Source organism: Canis lupus, chromosome 37, assembly GCF_011100685.1.
Source record: "Canis lupus familiaris isolate Mischka breed German Shepherd chromosome 37, alternate assembly UU_Cfam_GSD_1.0, whole genome shotgun sequence".
Lineage (NCBI taxonomy): Eukaryota > Metazoa > Chordata > Mammalia > Carnivora > Canidae > Canis > Canis lupus.
In genome coordinates, this window is record NC_049258.1 from 22,486,718 (window position 1) to 22,507,738 (window position 21,021).

Here is a 21,021-nt window from a genome sequence, read left to right on the forward strand (position 1 = left end):
TGTATGTGTGCATGTCCATAGCTCTGTATCTTTTCTTTCTCTCCTTATCTCTCCAGAGTTGAATTTCTGTGTTCTTTCTATATTTGCTGGAAGTATAAAAAAGAGAAATGCCCTAAATATATATACATATATACATACAATTCTTTTCTTAATGGCTCAAAAAGTATGTAGATGGAATATTTGGCTTTATCTTAAATGAATCATATCTTCAAAATCAACTGGTTCATAGTGAAAATGATTATGGGGTATTATTCTCATTTTTACATGTTGAATCTACTGTTCTAGAAGTTCTGGGCTGATTCCCAACTTAGTCGCTGACTCATTCAGCTGTAGTTTCCCCCACAGGATGTGAGGAGGTGGTATGTCTGGAAGCCATAAACATCCCTAAAGCATCACCCCACCTAACCCCAGGGCATAGATTGAGTTTTCTGCAACATGGGGCAAGGATTGGCCCAGTATTGATGCTATTCCTTCTGGAGCTGAAACAATAAACCATTGTAAGGATGGGCGTAATCACTTCCTTTTCAACACAGTGAGCTAGCCTGCTGCTAGATATTCTATCCTCCTGCCTGTAGTTCAGCCCATCTAATCACTCAAATACAATGAGTATATTTGTACACTTTTATGTGTAGTGGATATATTGGATATTATGCATATTGGAATTATGTACACATAGAGATTAAGAAGTTTACAGTCCTCAAAACAGGTAGAAACCTGAACTGAAGACAGTCTGTAAAAGATCAGTATTATGACTTTGTGGGATGATTGTCATGGACTGAATCATGCCCCTATACCCCGAATTCATATATTCAAGTCCTAACTCCATTACCACAGAATGCGACTGCATTTGGAGACAAGACCTTTATTTTTACTTTATTTATTTTTTTAAATTTATTTTTTATATATTTTTTTAATTGGAGTTCGATTTGCCAACATATAGTATAACACCCAGTGCTCATCCCATCAAGTGCCCCCCTCAGGGCCCATCACCCAGTCACCCCATTCCCCTACCCAGCTCCCCTTCCACTACTCCCTGTTCATTTCCCAGAGTTAGGAGTCTCTCATGCTTTGTCACCCTCTCTAATTTTTCCCACTCATTCTCTCTCCTTTCTTTTATAATCCCTTTCACTATTTTTTATATTCCCCATATGTGTGAAGCCATATAATGATTGTCTTTCTCCAACTGACTTACTTCACTCAGCATAAACTCAAAATGGATGAAAGATCTAAATGTGAAACAAGAATCCATCAAAATCCTAGAGGAGAACACAGGCAACACCCTTTCTGAACTTGGCCACGGCAACTTCTTGCAAGATGCATCTACGAAGGCAAGAGAAGCAAAAGCAAGAATGAACTATTGGGACTTAATCAAGATAAAAAGCTTCTGCACAGCAAAAGAAACAGTCAACAAAACTAAAAGACAACCTGGAGACAGGGCCTTTAAAGAGGTAATTAAGGTCATATGGGTAGGCACTAATCTGGTGTTCTTACAAGAAGAGGAAATTTGAATATGGGGGTGTAGATCCCTCTTGGTATTAGTGTTTTCATTTCCTTTGTATATATTTCCCAAAGTGGAATTACTGGATAGTAAGCTCTACTTCTGATATCTTGAGAATCCTCCATGCTGTTTTCTATAAAGGCTGTGCCAATTTACAATCTCACCAATGATGCTCTGCACCCCTATGTTTATAGCAGCATTATGTACAATAATAGCCAAGACCTGGCAACAACTAAGTGTCCACTGATGGATGAATGGATAAAGAAGTTCTGCCATAAGCGCGCGCGCACACACACACACACACACACAGTGGCACATTATTCAGCCATAAAAAGAAAATGAAGAAATCCCACCATTTGCAACAACTTGGATGGACCTTGAAGGCGTCAATGAGAAATGAAATAAGTCAGAGAGTGAAAGAAATATTTTATGATCTCACCTTATGTGGAATCAAAACCAAACCAAACTCAGAGAAAAAAGAGATCAGACTTAGGATTATCAAAACTGGAGAGATGGAGGAGGGGGAATTGGTGGAAGGTGGTCAAAAGTTACAAACTTCACTGAATAGAATAAGTACTAGGGATATAATGCGCAACATGAGGACTAGCTAACACTGCTCTGTGAGATATAGACAAGTGCTTAAGAGAGAAAATCCTATGAGTTCTTATCACAAGGATAATTTTTTCTTTTCTTTTTATTATGTACATACACATATATGTGAGAAGATGGATGTTAGCCGAACCTATTGCAATCATCTCACAATATATTTATTTATTTAGTTATTGTTTATTTATTTATTTATTTTTAAAAAGATTTTATTTATTTATTCATGAGAGACACACACAGAGAGAGAGAGAGAGAGAGGCAGAGACACAGGCAGAGGGGGAAGCAGGATCCACTCAGGGAGCCCGATGTGGGACTCGATCCTGGGACTCCAGGATCACGCCCTGGGCTGAAGGCAGGTGCCAAACCGCTGAGCCAACCAGGGATCCCATCTCACAATATATTTAAATAATATCATTATGCTATATACCTTAAAATTATACAGTGATGTATGTCAATTATTTCTCAATAAAACTGGAAAAAGATTATCTACTAGATGGCAAGTTTTTTGGAACAAGAGACCATGTGCTATTTATTTTTGAATCCCCACTCCCCTTCTATCACTGATGCCTACCCCTGAACGTGGTACACACAAAAAAGATCAATAAAAATGTATTGCACTGGAAAAAAAATAAGAGGAAATTTAGACACTCAGAGACACACTAGGGATGTGCTCACAGGGAAGACCCTGAAGATGGCATGAGAAAATAGCCATCTATAAGCCAATGAGACAGACCTCAGGAGAGTACCTTGATCTTAGTTTTCCAGTTTCCAGAATTGTGAGAAACTTAATTTCTGTTGTTCAAGCCACCTCTCTATAGTATTTTGTTACAGCAACACTAGCAAATACATTGGTGTGGTAGGATCAGCTCTGACGTACTAAAATTTGAGTAGAGTTTGCAACCCTAGTAGGACCTGTGGGAAATCACTTAAACTCTCTGAACACCAGTTTCCTCATTTGTAAATTGAAGATAATAATAACTATCCACCAAGGTTATCTTGAGGATCAGATGAATATATATGAAGTGTCTGACATGAAGTAAGTATGCAAGAAATATTTTGGGGAGGTTGGTATCTATTGGCAGAAAGGTATGGGGTCCTCAGTCAATTAGACTTGGGTTCAAATCCAAGCTCTGCACTTAGCTTGGTGACCTTGAGTACATCTCTTAAAATCTCTAATCCACAGAATCTTCATATAAAACACATGGATTATATTACAATATACATAATATTATACATATTAGTGAGTCAGTATATATGTCAGTACTTGTTAGTTCTCTTTGGAGATTCTCTCAGTTCCAATTCTTTCTGATTATCAAAGTTATCAACAGTGTGTTTGCCTGGGAGAGATGAGGAATGAGAAGTCTAATTGGAAGGATGAGGCAGTGATCACAATATTTATTTTGACCCTTTACCCTTGGTCATCCCATGATGACTAAATGCCTATGGAATGGCTATGGAAGGAAGGAAACCAAACTAGGGAGTCAAAGAGAATGCTTTACCATCAGGTTGATACAATGGCTATTAACATTCTGTCACTAGAGTTACCATGTGAAATCTTGTTACCAAACTCATAATTTCTACATGGAAAAATGAGCCAAAATAGGGCTGAAATAAGTAAAAATCTACTGTTCTAAGTTATACGTACTCTCCCCAAAAAGAATAAAAATTACCACTAATTCCACCACCAAGAGATAATCATCAAAAATTTGATACAATTTTTCAGATATCTGTAACTCTGCATGTGCATATATTTCTAAGTACATACTTTTTATGCATAGTATTTGGCAACTGCCTTTTCCATCTAACACTATATTATAGACCTATTTTCATGTCATTGATTGGTGTGCTCAACATTATTTTAAAGGACTGAATGGTATTCCATTGTTAATGTACCAGAATTTTAAAACAAATCCTTTTTGTTAGTCATCGAGGTCCCATAAACTTTGTTTTTAAAAATCAAAATGTTACTTGGATGGCTGATTGATGACTCAGAGGTGTATAGTGTGAGTTGAAACAGCCTGAGTATCAAATGTGACCCTGTGGGAGTGGGGGAAGACATGATGTCTACTCTGGCTTTGGGTAAGTGGAAAGTGAAGCATTGTGCGAAATGCATTTCCACCTTAAATTTTTTGGGACAGGGAAGCTTGGGTGCCTCAGTTGTTGAGCATCTGCCTTCGGCCCAGGGTGTGATCCTGGAGCCCGGGGGTTGAGTCCTGCATCGGGCTCCCTGCATGGAGCTTGCTTCTCCCTCTGCCTATATCTCTGCCTCTCTCTCTCTCTCTCTCTCTCTGTGTCTCTCATGAATAAATAAATAAAATCTTTCAAGAAAATTTATTGGGACAAATAATTTCTCGGGGCCTAATAAAGTGTCACTTACCTACACAAGGATCTATATCTCACTTGGAATTATTGTATTATCAGCAACACCCAAAGGCAATGATCTTGGACTGTGGTCCAATGGAAATGAAGCAGAATTTCAAGACAACCCTTTTCAGCCTTGGCAATTGGAAAAAGAAATGACCTGTATATTGATGACCTTTCATAGATAATTATAAGGAAAATGATTATAATTACAGGTAAGTATTTTATTTGTTACTAAAATCAGAGATCTGTTTTTTAAAAAGATTTATTTATATATTTGAGAGAGCGAGTGGGCACAAGCAGGGGGAGGGGCAGAGGGAGGGGCAGAGGGAGAAAAAGAGGGAGAGAGAACTTTCTTTCTTTCTTTCTTTCTTTCTTTCTTTCTTTCTTTCTTTCTTTCTTTCTTTCTTTTCTTTCTTTCTTTCTTTCTTTCTTTTTTTTTTTTGGGGGGGGGAGGGGAGAGAGAATTTCAAGCAAGGAATAAGATCCTAAGCCGGGAGCTGTCCACGGGACTCGAGAAGATCATGAGCTGATCATGAGCTGAGCAGAAATCAAGAGTTGGCTGCTTAACCAACTGAGCCCCCCAGGTGCCCCATAGAGATCTCTTTAAAAGATGATCTTTAGTTGTAGGTATAGTAATTAGCTATTTACGAGAGACAAGATATCCATTTCATCTCCTCTCCCTTCCTGCCTCTCTCTCTTGCTCTTATTTCTTATGCTCATAAAACAAAAGTATCTTTCATGGAATCAAATACTCAGCTAGGAAAATGTACCCTGGTTACCAGTTCAGCTCAGAAATATGCAAAAGGTAAAGTCTGTTTAGCTTCCCAGAACTTTTTTCCTTTTCCTTACTCCCAGATCTGTGAGTCACCATTTTGTGTAAAAAAGTATTCAGAGTGAAATTATTCCTTGGCAAGTCATGTTGTTAGACTAACTTTCCCTATCACTCAAAGAGATGAACCTTATCTCTTTCTTTGCTGGAAAAATGTCTTGTGGAGGCACTTTATCTAATCCAGAATAATTCTTTAGGCTTCCCGGGGCTCGACTACACCCGCTCATAGTGTGCATACAGATTGTGTAAACCCTACTATTCATTTTAAGGAAAAGGCTTGCTGTTTATTTTCTTGGTTAGCTGATATTGGTCAATCCCACCAGTTCGGTTTTATAAAGTGAGACTCTGACAAGCAGTTTTATTAAGAGAACTCATTTAATACAATGATTCGTGAAGCAAAGTGCCTAGGTTAAAGTATAAAAAGTAATGAAGTGACTAGATAATATGCCATTTCACCAGGAAGTCTAAGCACAAAATACCCTAACATCTTTTGAATCCATTGAGAACATTAAAACCATCAATCTGAGAACTTAATAGATTTCCCAGGGATATGAAATATGTTTTAAAAATATATACTTCTAAATATTCCCTGTGCCTACTTACCCTTTCCCACCTACATCCTCCACTCCCTACCCCTTCAAAAAGCAATCATATTTTAAAGCCTTTAAATGTTTGCGTTGACAATCTATGACTTTAAAGTAAGAGAAGAGATTTTTAGTAGCCGCTGAACTGATAAAGGCACTCTCACGCTTGCTCCAGGATTTAACGTTTTTATTGTCATCATTAACTAGTATAGAATTGAGGGGAATTTTATTCCCTTTTTAAGTACCGCTTTTGATGTCATTTCTCTCCAGTTCTTCTAAATGATAGAATGATGACAGTTTTTATTTTCGTCTTGTCTGACTTATTCAGGAGATGTGTTTCATAGTTGCTTTGCATCATGGAGCATTTGAGCAACAAATCTCTGAAGAAACGATTTCAGTTTCATGATGCTTCCAGATGATAGGAGGGTAATAGAGCTATCCTAGGTGTCCAGAACATCTGCTAACAATGCTTCTAATTGACATGTTTGGGCAAACTCGACCTGGATGCCTCTGATGAGCTATGGCGACTAGTTGACAAGTAACAAGCAGACAAGAGAGGGTACATGGTTTTATGCCCACGTGGTCTCATGAGGAAGTGGCTGAAGGGTGGAGTGTGTATTTTGGTCAAGAGAATGTTTTAGTGATGTTTTCTTTTCCATGTTGATTATAATTCAGCCATTCCAGAAATCTAAATATATTCAAGTTTGCAAGTATTGTTGGCTTTGAAAAACCTGATCGTTTTTCCTCATATATCTAATACACGGTACAGGGGTCTTCTTTTCTATGAAAAAAAAAAATCAAGCTTTACAACAAAAAGAGCCCTACTTGGAATGATTTATGTGTACTCAATATTAGGAATAAAGGATTCATTTGTTTTAGGTAGTAAAATAAGTTGTATTTGGGGGGGATTATTTTTCAAAAAAGCATAATTTTCTAAGCATGTTGCCAGAGAGTTCCAGAGATAGATTACTGAGATATCACGAATTATCATTGTTTTTTCCCCACTTCTGTTAAGTGGAAACAAAATGAAAACGTAGAAACCTATGGGAGTGCTTGAGAGTTTAAAGCCAATCGCTGCTGTTCCTAAAGATGCTTTGATTTTAGGCATTGTACTGGGGATACCTCGACCTCTTCACCGACCATCTGCATGTAAGTTCCCTAGAATATTCCTACATGAGTCTACCCACACCTCGGGGCTGATGATCATACCCTCCATGTCCATACTGATTTTCAGGTATCAGGAAGATGTGACGATGCCTCCATGTTCCAGAGACTGATCTGCAGAACTGTCAGGTGTGCAGCTGAAGGAAAAGATCACGCATTTTAGATGACACACATGAAAGCATAGCCAACCTGAGGTCATCCACTTTGGAGACACTAACCGACTGCTTTGTTGAAAATGTGCTATAAAGCTACTGCCTGTCCGTAACTTCAAGCATATTTGGAATCTGTGAGGTTGAAAGTGCAAGTCCCCCCTTTGCTTTGATTAGCCCTGTCTTCCAAAGGTAATCGCTTTCAGAGTTTGGTATATATATATTTTTAGCTGTTTTGTGTGGCCTATGAAAAGGAGCATATATATATATATATATTTGTATATTTTTTCCAAAATGGTATTTAAAAATGCATACATTTCTATACCCTACTTTTCACCATGTTTAACAATGTATTATTGGAATTTTGTGTTGTTACACAGAGGCCTGCCTCCTTCTTTTTCACGTCTTCGTAGTCTTTCGTTTTAACACATGTTCCAAAATACGTAATTTATTCCGTCTTGACAGATATTTAAATAACGAACTGGCTAGTCTCTGTTTGCCTTTCTCACAGATTATGCTCTGTTCTTAACCTGATGTTCTCTATCCACGGAGGCTGACCCTTAACCACTGGTGGTGCTTAGCCAGTGGGTTTGGGTGTGTGGAAAAAAATCATGGTCTTATTTTCCACTCCTTCCCTCTCTGAACTGCATGTTCTGGAAGTGACTGAACTCTTCCATAAAGATCGTTCCCCATGGATGGCTCTTTTCGCCAAGCCTCTGCCCCTGTTCTGCTAACATTACCTTCCTTTGCCTAAGGGTGATGATGGCTTCATGCTGTTGCTAATCTGCTGCCTCACCATCCCTTGCTGTTCCCCCAAACCAGTCGTGGGCTAAGAAATGTTTGGTGTTTGACAATTTCTGTGGGTATAAATACTTCCACAACAACTGATTTCAAGATACCGACTTGAAATTACTGAATGCAATATTGGGAAGAATTACAATCAGCTCTTGGGAGCTGATGTGAACCAGCTACAGAACACCACCACCCTATCCACCCTGGCACTTTGCTTTTTTTTTTTTCTTTTTTAATTTTTTTTATTGGAGTTCAATATGCCAACATCTAGCATAACACCCAGTGCTCATCCGGCCAAGTGCCCCCCTTAGTGCCCATCACTCAGTCACTCCAACCCCCCGCCCACCTCCCCTTCCACTACCCTTTGTTCATTTCCCAGAGTTAGGAGTCTCTCATGTTTTGTCACTCTCACTGATATTTTCACTCACTTTTTCTCCTTTCCCTTTATTCCCTTTCACTAATTTTTATATTCCCCAAATTAATGAGACCATATGTTTGTACTTTTCCGATTAACTTATTTCACTCAGCATCATACCCTCCAGTTCCATCCACTTCAAAGCAAATGGTGGGTATTTGTCGTTTCTAATGGCTGAGGAATATTCCATTGTATACATAGACCACATCTTCTTTACCCAGTCATCTTTCGATGGACACCGAGGCTCCTTCCACAGTTTGGCTATTGTGGACATTGCTGCTATAAACATCGGGGTGCAGGTATTCTGGCATTTCACTGCATCTGTATCTTTGGGGTAAATCCCCAACAGTGCAATTGCTGGGTCGTAGGGCAGGTCTATTTTTAACTCTTTGAGGAACCTCCACACAGTTCTCCAGAGTGGCTGCACCAGTTCACATTCCCACCAACAGTGCAAGAGGGTTCCCCTTTCTCCGCATCCTCTCCAACATTTGTTGTTTCCTGTCTTGTTAATGTTCCCCATTCTCACTGGTGTGAGGCGGGATCTCATTGTGGTTTTGATTTGTATTTCCCTGATGGCAAGTGATGCAGAGCATTGTCTCATGTGCGTGTTGGCCATGTCTATGTCTTCCTCTGTGAGATTTCTGTTCATGTCTTTTGCCCATTTCAGGATTGGATTGTTTGTTTCTTTGCTGTTGAGTTTAATAAGTTCTTTATAGATCTTGGAAACTAGCCCTTTATCTGATATGTCATTTGCAAATATCATCTCCCATTCTGTAGGTTGTCTTTTAGTTTTGTTGACTGTTTCTTTTGCTGTGCAGAAGTTTTTTTTTTTTTAAGATTTTATTTATTTATTAATGAGAGACACACAGAGAGAGAGAGGCAGAGACACAGGCAGAGGGAGAAGCAGGCTCCACGCAGGGAGCCCGATGTGGGACTCGATCCCGGGACTCCAGGAGGCCGGAGTCCTCCAAAGGCAGGTGCTAAACCACTGAGCCACCCAGGGATCCCCCATGTGCAGAAGTTTTTTATCTTGATGAAGTCCCAATAATTCATTTTTTGCTTTTGTTTCTCTTGCCTTCATGGATGTATCTTGCAAGAAGTTGCTGTGGCCAAGTTCATAAAGGGTGTTGCCTGTGTTCTCCTCTAGGATTTTCATGGATTCTTGTCTCACATTTAGATCTTTCATCCATTTTGAGTTTATCTTTGTGTCTGGTGTAAGAGAGTGGTTTAGTTTCATTCTTCTGCATGGGACTGTCCAATTTTCCCAGCACCATTTATTGAAGAGACTGTCTTTTTTCCAGTGGATAGTCTTTTCCTGCTTTGTCGAATATTAGTTGACCATAAAGTTGAGGGTACTTGAGTGACCTGAATTGATTCTGTTTCCTGCCATAATTTTGCCATAGACAATTTCCTTTTTCTGTTCTATTAAATAGCAGGGTACCTGCAAACATCCATCTGTCTATCTACCTACCAACCTGTCTATATCCAGATCCAAATATGTATATTTGAGCACATATGTAAATAATGCTGGATATTAAATTCTGAGAATTGGGCCAAAGGTGTGTCAATTCAATATTATCATGAGTTTTGCCTAATTGCTTATTGACCAAAATATTCTATCAATTTATAGTTCCTCTGACAGTTCTAAGAATGCCTCTTTTGGGGCACCTGGGTGGCTTGAGGGCTAAGTATTTGATTTCACCTCAGGCCATGATCTTAGGGTCCTGGGATCAAGCCCTACATTGGGCATTCAGTGGAGGTCTGCTTGTCCCTCTGCCTTTCACCCCTACTGCCCACCAGCTGCTGGTGTGCATGAGCTCTCTCTCTCCCACTTTCTCAAATAAATAAATAAAATCTTAAAAAAAAGAATGCTAATTCTATATAATCTCATTAACACTAGATAATTTTAATTTTTTAAATTAAAAAATCCCTTTGCTAATAGGGATGCCTGGGTGGCTCAGAGGTTGAGTGCCTGCCTTCAGTCCAGGGTGTGATTCTAAAGTCCCAGGATAGAGTCCCACATCGGGCTCCCTGTATGGAGCCTGCTTCTCCCTCTGCCTGTGTCTCTGCCTCTCTCTGTGTGTCTCTCATGAATAAATAAATAAAATCTCAAAAAATAATAAAATAAAAATCAATCTTTGCCAGTATATTAGTATAAATGATACCTTTTTCCATTCACTTACATGTTATCAATTATTTGTGAGACTGAAAATCATTTTTAATTTTAAATTTATTAAATTTATTTTGTGAATTGGAAGACACAATAAACAGATGTCTGAATCCCCTTGGAAATTTAGTGGAGGTTTGGTGACTGCGCCACTGGCAGGAATAAAGGATAGATGGCTATTAATTTGTCTGAGAAATGACTGTGTGTTTCCCAATGCCATGGACAGAACAGTGTCCCCAACTTCAAATTCATTTTTTGAAGCTACAACCCCAATACAATGACTGTATCTGGAGATAAAGTCTTTAGGAGGTAAACTTAAGTGAGGTCACAATGGTGGGGTCCTAATCTGATAAGGACTGCTGTCTTAAAAGTAGAGGAAGACCTCTCTCTCTCTCTCTCTCGCTGCCATGTGAGGACACAGCGAGATAGTGGCCATCTGTAAGTTAGAAAGAGAAATCTCACCAGAAACCCACCATGCTGGCACCCTGATCTCAGACTTCCAACCTCCAGAAGTGAGAGGAAATAAAATGTTGTTTAAGTCACTCAGTCTATGGTATTTTGTGGCTTGATCTAAGATACACATGGACGAGAGGTGGGCAATTCTCAAGAAATAACAGCATGGACATGTTTTAGATACTGGCCAAAAGGACTAAATGGGTGTGGTCTGCTAGATTCCTCAGGGGCTGTAGAGGAGGGACCTGACAACCCCGGGGGGTGAAAGTTCCCACTAATGAGAGCTCTTGAAGGAATCCACAGATGTGGCCAGGGAAGAGTCAGCATCAAATATCTTCCAAACCTAGAGAAGCACAAAGACATCTTAACATGGTACTGGTCCATGTCTTCATCCACTGATGGGGATGAAGTATTTTACAGAGACAGTGGAAGATGGTGATAAGTTAGCTTTCTAATCATACTGCAAGAGTCCCAAGTGCTCAAATGTGACTCTTGAGCCCCGACCTTCTTGTGAATTTCAAGTCCATAATTTTGAATCCCAGGATCACTATCCGATCTATCTGCTCAATGTTTAAGGTGTGTTTGAAAATGCAAATGTACAACATTAAAATTAACTCTTGCTGTTCCTGCCATTATAGTTCTGGTCAAAGTTCAGTAAAAGAACTGCTCTTCATGCTGTTGTTCATTTCATAAACTTGGGCATTAGAGTCACCTTTCCTACTTTCTTCTCATTAATCTCTTCTCTATTCCTAACTAAGCTCTTGAATTGAAACCTAAATATATTTCACACCTATGCATTCCTCTTTAACATACCTTAGTTCTAGCCCCCACCATCTGCTGCCTACAGTTGTTATATTAATATAATCACTCTATCCTTTTGACTCTTCCTAGTTCATTCTCATACAAAGCAGCCACATCTTAAAATAATGAGTTGGTCAGATCTCCTCCTTAAAACTCTTCAGTGTTTCCACACAGTCTTGGGATAAAGATCTACATTCTGACCATGATCTCCGAGGTCCTAAGTAACCAGCATCTGCCTATATCGCCAACATCAACTTTTCTCATGCTCACCACCATCCATTATTCTTCACCCCTGTGGACTTTTTTCAATCCCTGGCTAACCTAAATTCATTTGTTTTAAAAGTTTATTTGAGAGAAAGAGAGAGATAGCCACAGAGATATATAGCTAGAGCACAAGCAGGGAGGAGAGGGAGAAGCAGGCTCCCAGATGAGCAGGGAGCCCAATGTGGGGCTCAGTCCCAGGACCCTGGGATCATGACCTGAACCGAAGGCAGATGCTTAACCAACTGAACCACCCAGGTGCCTTCCCAAGCTCATTTCTGACTAGACCTTGGAATGTCGCTCTGCCTGACACAATCTTCTCTTTCCTCTTTGGCTATCACCAAACTCCAGCTTCAATTCAATTTTTTTCCTGATTCTTCAAACCAGAGTATATCCCCCATTATGCAATCTAACAGTACTTTATGATGCTTGTTGTAACCTAAATGGATATTTATGTAATTATTTGCTAAATGTTAGTTTCTGACACTAGATTATAAGCTCCATGTGGGTAGAGATGATATTTAGTGTCCCACTATACTACCAGCACCCAGTTCAGTGCATGACTCAACAGAAGGGACTTAATAAATATTTGCTGAATAAACTGCTGAGAAAATTCTTAGGCTGGAATCATATCAGAGAAATCCAAGAGAGTGTATCCCTAAGTCAATGATGTATGATGTCCAGCCTCTGTCCTTCCTTCTGTCTCTTAACAAAACTAACTTTACTTTGAGCCTGTACATCTGCCCTGAGAGTTGGGACTCAGATATTAAAAGGGTATTCAACATAGGCATAGAACTGTTTCCAGCATTAACTTGATATGAGCAAGGGTTTCCCATCTTCATTGAAGGTCCAGTGCAGATCTTGGATCACTTTTACCAAAAAACATCAGTTAGAGGTGGTGGGAGTAAGAGGAAGAAACATAGATTTTTAACATCATTTTCAGAAAGTCTCCTAACTATAGCACGTGATTACATTAAAGTGAACTTATTTGTTTAGTGTGTACCATCCATAGCATGGTGATTTAACTTTGTGTCGAGAAAAAAATTTGCTTCCACTTTGCTTTTCAGCCCAGAAGCTTATAATAGAACCACTACAGTCCTTGCCCAAATATGGTGACATAGCACTTTAGGTTGAGGAAATTGGCTTGAATTTATAGTTTGAAATCCAGACTGATGTAACAAGACCCCAGTGAGTCAACGTGTGTGATTGTTCCAAAAGTTTGGATGAAGGCCAGTTGTTCATAGCTTGCCGTTTCCAATGACATTTCAAAACATGAATAATTTTAGACTCATCATTAAATAACAACAATAAAACAATCCATACAGCAGTAACAAACTTCAGTTATAGATGTAAAATATACATATTGCTTAAAAGAATCATAATTTCATCTCTGTTCACCTAGATTATTTTTAATGGCAAAGTCCCCATATCATAAAATCTTATAAGACAGGAATTAAAGACAAAGTGTTAACTGTTCAAAATAGGATATAGAGTCACAGAAACTGGTCAACACACTCAAAATTAGAATTTATATAGTCACCATTTATTTTTGGACTTTTTCTCGAATGCCAGGTCAATATTTATAGAACCTGGGCTGAGCTTAGTGGCAGCCAGTACCGTGTGGCATGTGGCTGTCTTAGATGGGGTTTCCAGGGTGATCTCCACTCTAACACTTGCTCTCAGCCAAAAGTCTCTATCATACCTGCAGTCTGGAATTTTATCATTAGATATGGATATCTTTAAGTTCCTTAAGGTTAGAGTACACTGCCCTCTATGAAAATGCAGACTTTGCTAGCAAGGGCCGTAACACATCAGCTTGTCATCATTCACTGCCAAGTTATCTGGAAATAAAAGATCAGTGAGTCCATTATCAATAATTTATTCTTGCTTCCTCAAGTTAAGATTTCTATTATTTTAAAGTAAATAGCATCTGTTTTACTCTACTTAATATTGAACGTTGTGGGTAATGCAAAAGGCCCTTGTAAAGTGCCCTGCTGTTTGGAAAGCATTTTGACACACACTATCTCTTGAGACAAAGCACAGGAGTCTTCTGAATGGGAGGAGGGAGGCATGTCTGGAGTAAGCTGGAATAAGAACCTTGTGGGGCAGGTGGGTGGGGGCAAGGAAGTTATGAAAGGAAGGGACAGGGAAGATATAGGAGCCTCGCAATGGTCTTTGCCCATGTTACAGCTTTTTCCAAGAATGCTTCTGATGTTGAGTTTGCATATGCTTATCATTTTTAGAGAAATAGAATTAAAGTGATCTTGAAGAGCCAGAGGAATAATCTACATTTAGGTCTGTCCCTCTACATGATGCCACTGTGACTGACAAAAAAGTGAAAAGTTTAGTAACCAGTTAAAAGGTCTATACTCAAAAAAAAAAAAAAAAGGTCTATACTCTCTGTATAAAATAAGACCCTTTTCCTGTTTTTAATGCTTGTATTGACAAAAGTTGTGGCTTGGTCTCACATTCAGTATATTCTCCCCTAATCAGAAAGTCTTAGTACCTAACTAATTTTCAGGAGTTGGTGTTATTTAACAGAATATATGGAAATCTCATCCAGGCACATATTAGAGACTGGCCAGCCAATCATCTTTCAGTAGGATTAGGCTCTGTTTATCAGCAACTGGTGGTGTTTTCGCTTTGAATTATTATTGTAGAAAATAAAAGGTATATATCTATATTTTGATCCAGCTATAGTTTCTCAGATTGAAACCAACAACCTAATTCTCTCAAGTTTCTTCTTACAAACTTTTATGTGATGTATCTAAAGAAGCCTTATGTAGTGTTGAAAAACGCCTGGGTGGATGTGTTACTGGGTTCTGATACACCACACCATGTCTGAACAGCTCATTACAATAGTAGATTTAAAGAAATTTTCATCATGAAGTAGGCTGACATCAGGCTCTAGAAACTTTTTAGGAAGCTCTAGAAACTTCTATTTGTGGTAATACAATTGAATGATCAATGTGATGAACAAAAGTTTATGCTATGTAACTGAAACATATCAATATCTAGATAGTTAAGATTTCCATTGTTACATTCCAATGTCAAGCTTGTAAAACTTTTAAATATAAGTATTGGCAAAGGAAGTCCTTCGTTTTAGCCATTTTAATAGCACATATTATTTGCAGCCATGTAGTATACCTCTTCTACTTAAAAAGACTCATTTTATTTTATTTTTTTAAAAAGACTTATTTTAAATGCAGAATTGAGTTAATCATGATGGTGACTATTGTCTTTGGACTGGTAAACTTCTCTTATTTCACTGATATTATATTTTTCCCTCAATCTCCACTCAGAAGACTCCCACTTTAGTATGTTTAGTTTATGAACCAGGATTTTTGTATACCTTTGAAAAATATACAGTATTATTTTTATTATTGAATGTTTTAAATTACACAAATGGTAGTAAATCACAGTATGTTCTACCTTTGGCACTCTCGGTGGAACTCTCAAAACACTGTGTTTTGAGACTTATCCATGTTACTGTATGTAGTTGTAACTTATGGCTTTTGATGCTGCACAACATCAAGAAGTAGTTCATAGCTACAGTTTTACCTAGCCATGGCCGGGGGCTGGGGGTGGGGTGGGGTTGGTGTTTCCTAATTCCCAGGGGTCAGCGTGGATAACTGGGTAGATAGGAAAGTCCAAATGAGGAGCAGGTTTTACAGGGAAGACACTGGTTTTGGTGTTGAGATTGAGTTGCCAATGGAACATCTAAATGATATAGAGAGGAGGCATTGGGCTCTAGGATCAAGTCTTCGGGTTATAAGAGCCTAGATCTCAAGACACGGGTTTATGCTAGCGATCACGGTTTTAGAGTCATCAGCATAAAATGTGAAATGGATGAGATTACTACTTCTCACATACAATGTGAGAAGATGCAAGGGCTGTTGACAGATCCCAAGGCCACGTTAAGTGTGGGCAGAGACAGGGACTTTCAAGGCAAGTGAGTTGTGGTGGTCACTCACAGACACAGTGCACTAGACCAGGGGGTCAGCAAATCACTCCCTGTAGGCCACATGTGGCTAGCTTCCTGTTTTTTAAAACACATTTTATTGGACCACAGCCAAACTCGTCTGTTTTCATATTGTCTGTGACTGTTTTTGTGATAAAATGGCAGAGTTGTGTCATATCAACAGAGACTGTATGATCTACAAAAGAGAAAATATTTACTACCTGCCTCTTTACTGAAAACAGCCTCTCATCCCTGAACTAGACAGTGAAATTAAGGGCTAAGGCAAGTGACTCTGGGATTCTTTATATTTCTCCTTTGTACCCAAAACAGGTTGTATAATTATGAGTATCCTGTATGCTCAATAAGCATAAATTTCATACTTCTATAACAATGCTTTGTATTCCTTCATTTCTTTTGAACGTATTGGCTTCTTAATATAAATCCACTGAAGTCAGATTTGTTCTTCTGTGGAAAACATGACTCTGCTTCTGTTTGCTTGTTCTTCACTGCATGGTATGATTAAGTTTGAAGTTTCCGCATTTTATATATTTGGGTTCCTCCGGGCACGATTACCCATGATTTTATGTAGTGTAAATGCATTGGTAAGAATGAAAGTCCTTTTCCATTCTATTTTTAAAAAATGCATCATAAAAGTGACTGAAGTGTTGGAAAGTAGATATCTGTCAATTCTCAGATAAGCAGCTGCTGTTTTTTATTTTGAGTTTAAGAGTCTATTCTCACATAGCTTATTGCTCCATATTTTCCTTTACATTATTTGGGAGAACTGTATTGACATTGTCGAACTCAGCTTTCTGAGATAGTCCTTTGAAGCTAGTCTGCATCAGGAACAAGTTGTAAATATAAGAGAATCCGAAATTTTGTTTCTATCAATGTTTTTATTTCTCCCCTTTTAATACTGAATTTTACTTAAAGAAATCACATTTTCGTCATTGAGATAAGGCATTGTCAACTTTTGTGGATATCGAATTCCAAGAAAAAAAAATGTTTATTTTCTTTGCCTCAACAAGTATATGGATTTTAAAAGTGTTTAATGGATTAAAGAGCACTTGATACACAGGTGTTTGTGCAACCAGATCCTGAATTGAATTTCCAAGAATAATAAAGATGTAAAAATAGAATATATCTATATGCTATCATATAGTGGTTTTGAATCCTAGCTGCACACTGAAATCAATGAAGAGCTCTAAATTAAAAAACAAACAAAAACCCATGAACAAATCAACAACAACAACAACAACAACAACAAAACTGGTGCTTGAATCTCACTCCCAGGTATTTTGATTTAATTAATATGGGGTACATTCCAGGTATTGGGATTTTTCTTTAAAGCTCATCTACATAATTCTAACATGATGCCAAAATTGAGAACTGTTGCTGTATATTCGTATTTATTTTATTTTTTTTAAGATTTTATTTATTTATTCATGAGAGACACAGAGAGAGAGAGGCAGAGACACAGGCAGAGGGAGAAGCAGGCTCCATGCTGGGAACCCGATGTGGGACTCGATCCCGGGTCTCCAGGATCACGCCCTGGGCCAAAGGCAGACGCTCAACCGCTGAGCCACCCAGCCGTCCCTGTATATTTGTATTTAATAAAACGAATGGCTAGGTGATGGGAGGAACTTGAGATCATAATAGAAATGTCATTTTAAGAATTTGTTTCTTGGGAACCATTGGAAAGAAATAGACAAAGTCTTACGGGATTGGATAAGTAGAAATTATCGCTGGTTATAAAATATGGAATGTGTGGAATCTATGAATTCAGGAAAGCATCTATTTGACATCAAAATCAAAATAAGGAGAGAGATGCAGCAGAATGTTCACACTGTGCAACCTATAAGGTCCCAAAGTGGGTGGATTGTGAGCCCCTCTCTTAGCCACCTAAGTCGTGCACCAGTTCCCATTTGCTACTTCTACAATGAGAAATGCCTAAATGTAGATGAAGCAAATTGTAATTAAGATGAGAGAGCAACACATGGCCTGGCACTGTAGTTCTTAAATTTTAGTGAACTTCAGCATCAGCATCAGCTGGTGGGCTCTTTTTTTTTTTTTTTTTTTTTTTTTTGCATGTGCGATAACCTGCACCAGGAGTGGGATTCAGAGAGAGACAGAAAGGAAGAGAGACAATTCGCAAGCAGACTCCATGCTCAGCACAGAGCCCCACAAATGGTTTGATCTCAAGACCTGAGATCTTGACCTGAGTCAAAATCAGGAGTCTAAGGCTTAACCAACTCCACCACGCAGGCGCCCCCTCTGGTGGGATCCTTTAAACACAGATTGCCAAGCCTTACCCCAGAGCTGAGGCTTCTGTAGGACCTGGGGAGCTACTTGAGGTTTTATATTTCTTGTAAGTTCCCAGGAGCTACTGCTGCCACTGGTAGAGGGCCCATATTCTGAGAGCCTCTCGTGTAGCAAGTGCCACCAGGAACGAAGACCCGGGCAGGAAACTGGGAAACGGTTTTTTTTGGAGGTAATATGATAGTCTGTGCTTTGTATTGGCTGCAGGTAACAACATGTTGGTTCACTGTGTTTGTGTGTGGCTGTGAGGTGCTATTTTGGGTCTGTTATCATCTCAATATTTTAAGGTTGTGTTTTTACCTTTAAATCTAAAGTCATGAGAAAAAAAAGTACTAAATCATTTAGATATTGATGTAGGTTTTTCTTCTTTCATATCATTGGCACAAATCCTAGGTCCTTTTTTCTTGATCTATTAGAAAAGAGGTGTACACTTGACCCAGTCATTTTATTTCCTCCAAACTGGATTAACTTTCCAACTACAGACATCTCCTTGATTTTCAATAGCAACTACCATCTGGGACTTGGTAAATTAGCTGTGACAGCTGGTTTCCTTTAGCCTAGTCATACTGGAGAATGTGCTCATTCTAGTAAAGCTTCCTTGCCAGGTTTGACACCTGATTGAGAGACAGAGATGTTGTAATATAACTAAGGCTCTGTTCACACTTTCGGGAACATTTTATCTATGGCTGGCACTCATTCTATGCACAATGCTTCCAGAAAAAGGAGATTTCCCATTCCAAGTATTCATGGGGCTGGAAAACTAGGCCAGTCCACAGAAGATGTGTCTTCCTACAAGGAAAGATCTTGCTAGAATCTTCAGGATAGTGACCTCAAGGGAGACTTTCAGAAAATCCAAGTTGGCTTGACAGACAATGAACTATAAATTCTACAAATTTACACTGTTTTTGTTTTCTTAGTGCCAAGATGAATGGCAACGTTTAAGCGTACCTTAAGTACAGCAGGCATTTGAATGGATTTGACTTTGAGATTCATTTTTTGTCACCATGTTTGAAACATAAAACAATATGTTATTCTAAGATAAAGAATTCATTAAAGTGTAAAGAGTTCTCCATGTAATAGTAATCAATTGCTTCATTTAAGATTTGAGAAGAGTAAAACAAAAAATATTTTGATCTTTAAATAAAGGAGAAAAAAAAAATAAATAAATAAATAAAGGAGAACATGATGGATGAAAACAATCTTTTCAAAAAATGAGACATGCTCTAGAAATACAGCAGAAGGGGTAAAGGAGAATAGAAGACTGCATTAGATTTATTCTGTAAAGCCATCCTGCTGGAAATTCACTGCTAGCAAGTGGGAACAAGGTGTTATTTGACTTGGTCTGGCTATTAACCAGCCTTTTTGGGAGCACAAATTATAAGCACTATGGTTATTTTTCTGTTTTGAAACACCCCTACCTTTCATAATTCAAATTCAATAAAGGAAACACTTTCCACCTTTCTAGATGCCTAACAAAATGAGTCAACATTTTGCCCATTACAGCTACCTGATTGTGAAGTGTCTAGTTCACAATCTGACAAAAATAAACAAATGAACCAAATTAGGAAAGGAAGCTCAGAGACAAAATTAGTAGGCCATTTATATGAATCCTATGTGCCTGGAAAACAGGTGGGATTGGGCCTTCAGTCATGCTTGTAGCAATTCTGGGGAGAGCGGGCCAGCTGGGAACAAGATGATTAATTAGAGGTGTGCTTTTCACATCAAACATACACACTTGGCTCAGAACAATTTGTCCCAGGTGCTTCTTGAATGATGGGAAGAATTGCATGTCTGTCCCCAGTGACTGAGAATTCCAGAATCTCAAGCATAGCTTTTTGTTAGAACTTGTGCTGTCTTAAAGTAAAACAGACAGAAGTAACACGTGGTCAAAGCAAGTCTACAGTGCAATCAGTGTTGAGTGAAGGCTTGTCTTTCTCTGGTGGCATTTGCCTTCCATTTATAGGCACCAAATAAGATTGGGGCTCTAAATCACAGGTTTAAAATGAAAATCGTCCCTTTGAAGTGCAGTCTGCCATCAAATAAAAGAACTAGGTAACAGCGAGTTTCCAAATTTTAGCACACCTAAGATTCCTCCTGGATTATGTATTAAAAGGGTAAATTGCCAGGCCATAACCCCTAGAGATTCTGATTTGAAACCCAGGACTCTGCTTTCAGTCAGGCATTTTCAATGATCCTGATTCTATTGGTTTAGGACTAAGTCTGAAGCAAAGTTAAGAACTACTGCTTTGATGCTTCTTTTAGGAAACAGACCCTGTCCATTTACAAGTGTAGAGTTTTTCCTTGATCCATTCAACAATATTTATTAAGGACTTAAGCCTGACACTAGGCAATGGGGATACAGCGGTGAAGAAAACAACCAACCAATAATGACAGCATAGAGTCAGGCAGCTGATAGTCTTGGGCAGGGAGATAGACATTCATCTCAGCATCGTACAGATAATTGTGAAATTACACCTTTGGCAAATTCTATTAGAAGTGGTACATGGTGTTATGTGAGCAGACATATCAACATGATAGGATGCATCTCATTAACTCCTCAAGGGTAAACAAAACTAGCTCTTAAGTTTAAACTCTGGAAGGTTTTATTTCATATCTTGCTCCTAGGGAAGCTTATCTGTCAGCAAGCTACTCAGGCCC

The 21,021-nt window shown here is 38.7% G+C and overlaps 1 long non-coding RNA gene across 2 annotated transcripts in view; it reads left to right on the top strand.

Moving 5' to 3' along the window:
• Nucleotides 1–1,391: 1,391 nt before the first annotated feature.
• The window catches only part of LOC111094433, a 63,200-nt gene continuing 43,570 nt past the window's right edge, over nucleotides 1,392–21,021 (top strand). For both annotated transcript variants that reach the window (XR_005385371.1, XR_005385372.1), the window contains exons 1-4: nucleotides 1,392–1,448; nucleotides 4,526–4,680; nucleotides 6,897–7,030; nucleotides 7,116–7,386. This is a non-coding gene — a long non-coding RNA (uncharacterized LOC111094433). The remainder of the gene's footprint in view (nucleotides 1,449–4,525; nucleotides 4,681–6,896; nucleotides 7,031–7,115; nucleotides 7,387–21,021) is intronic.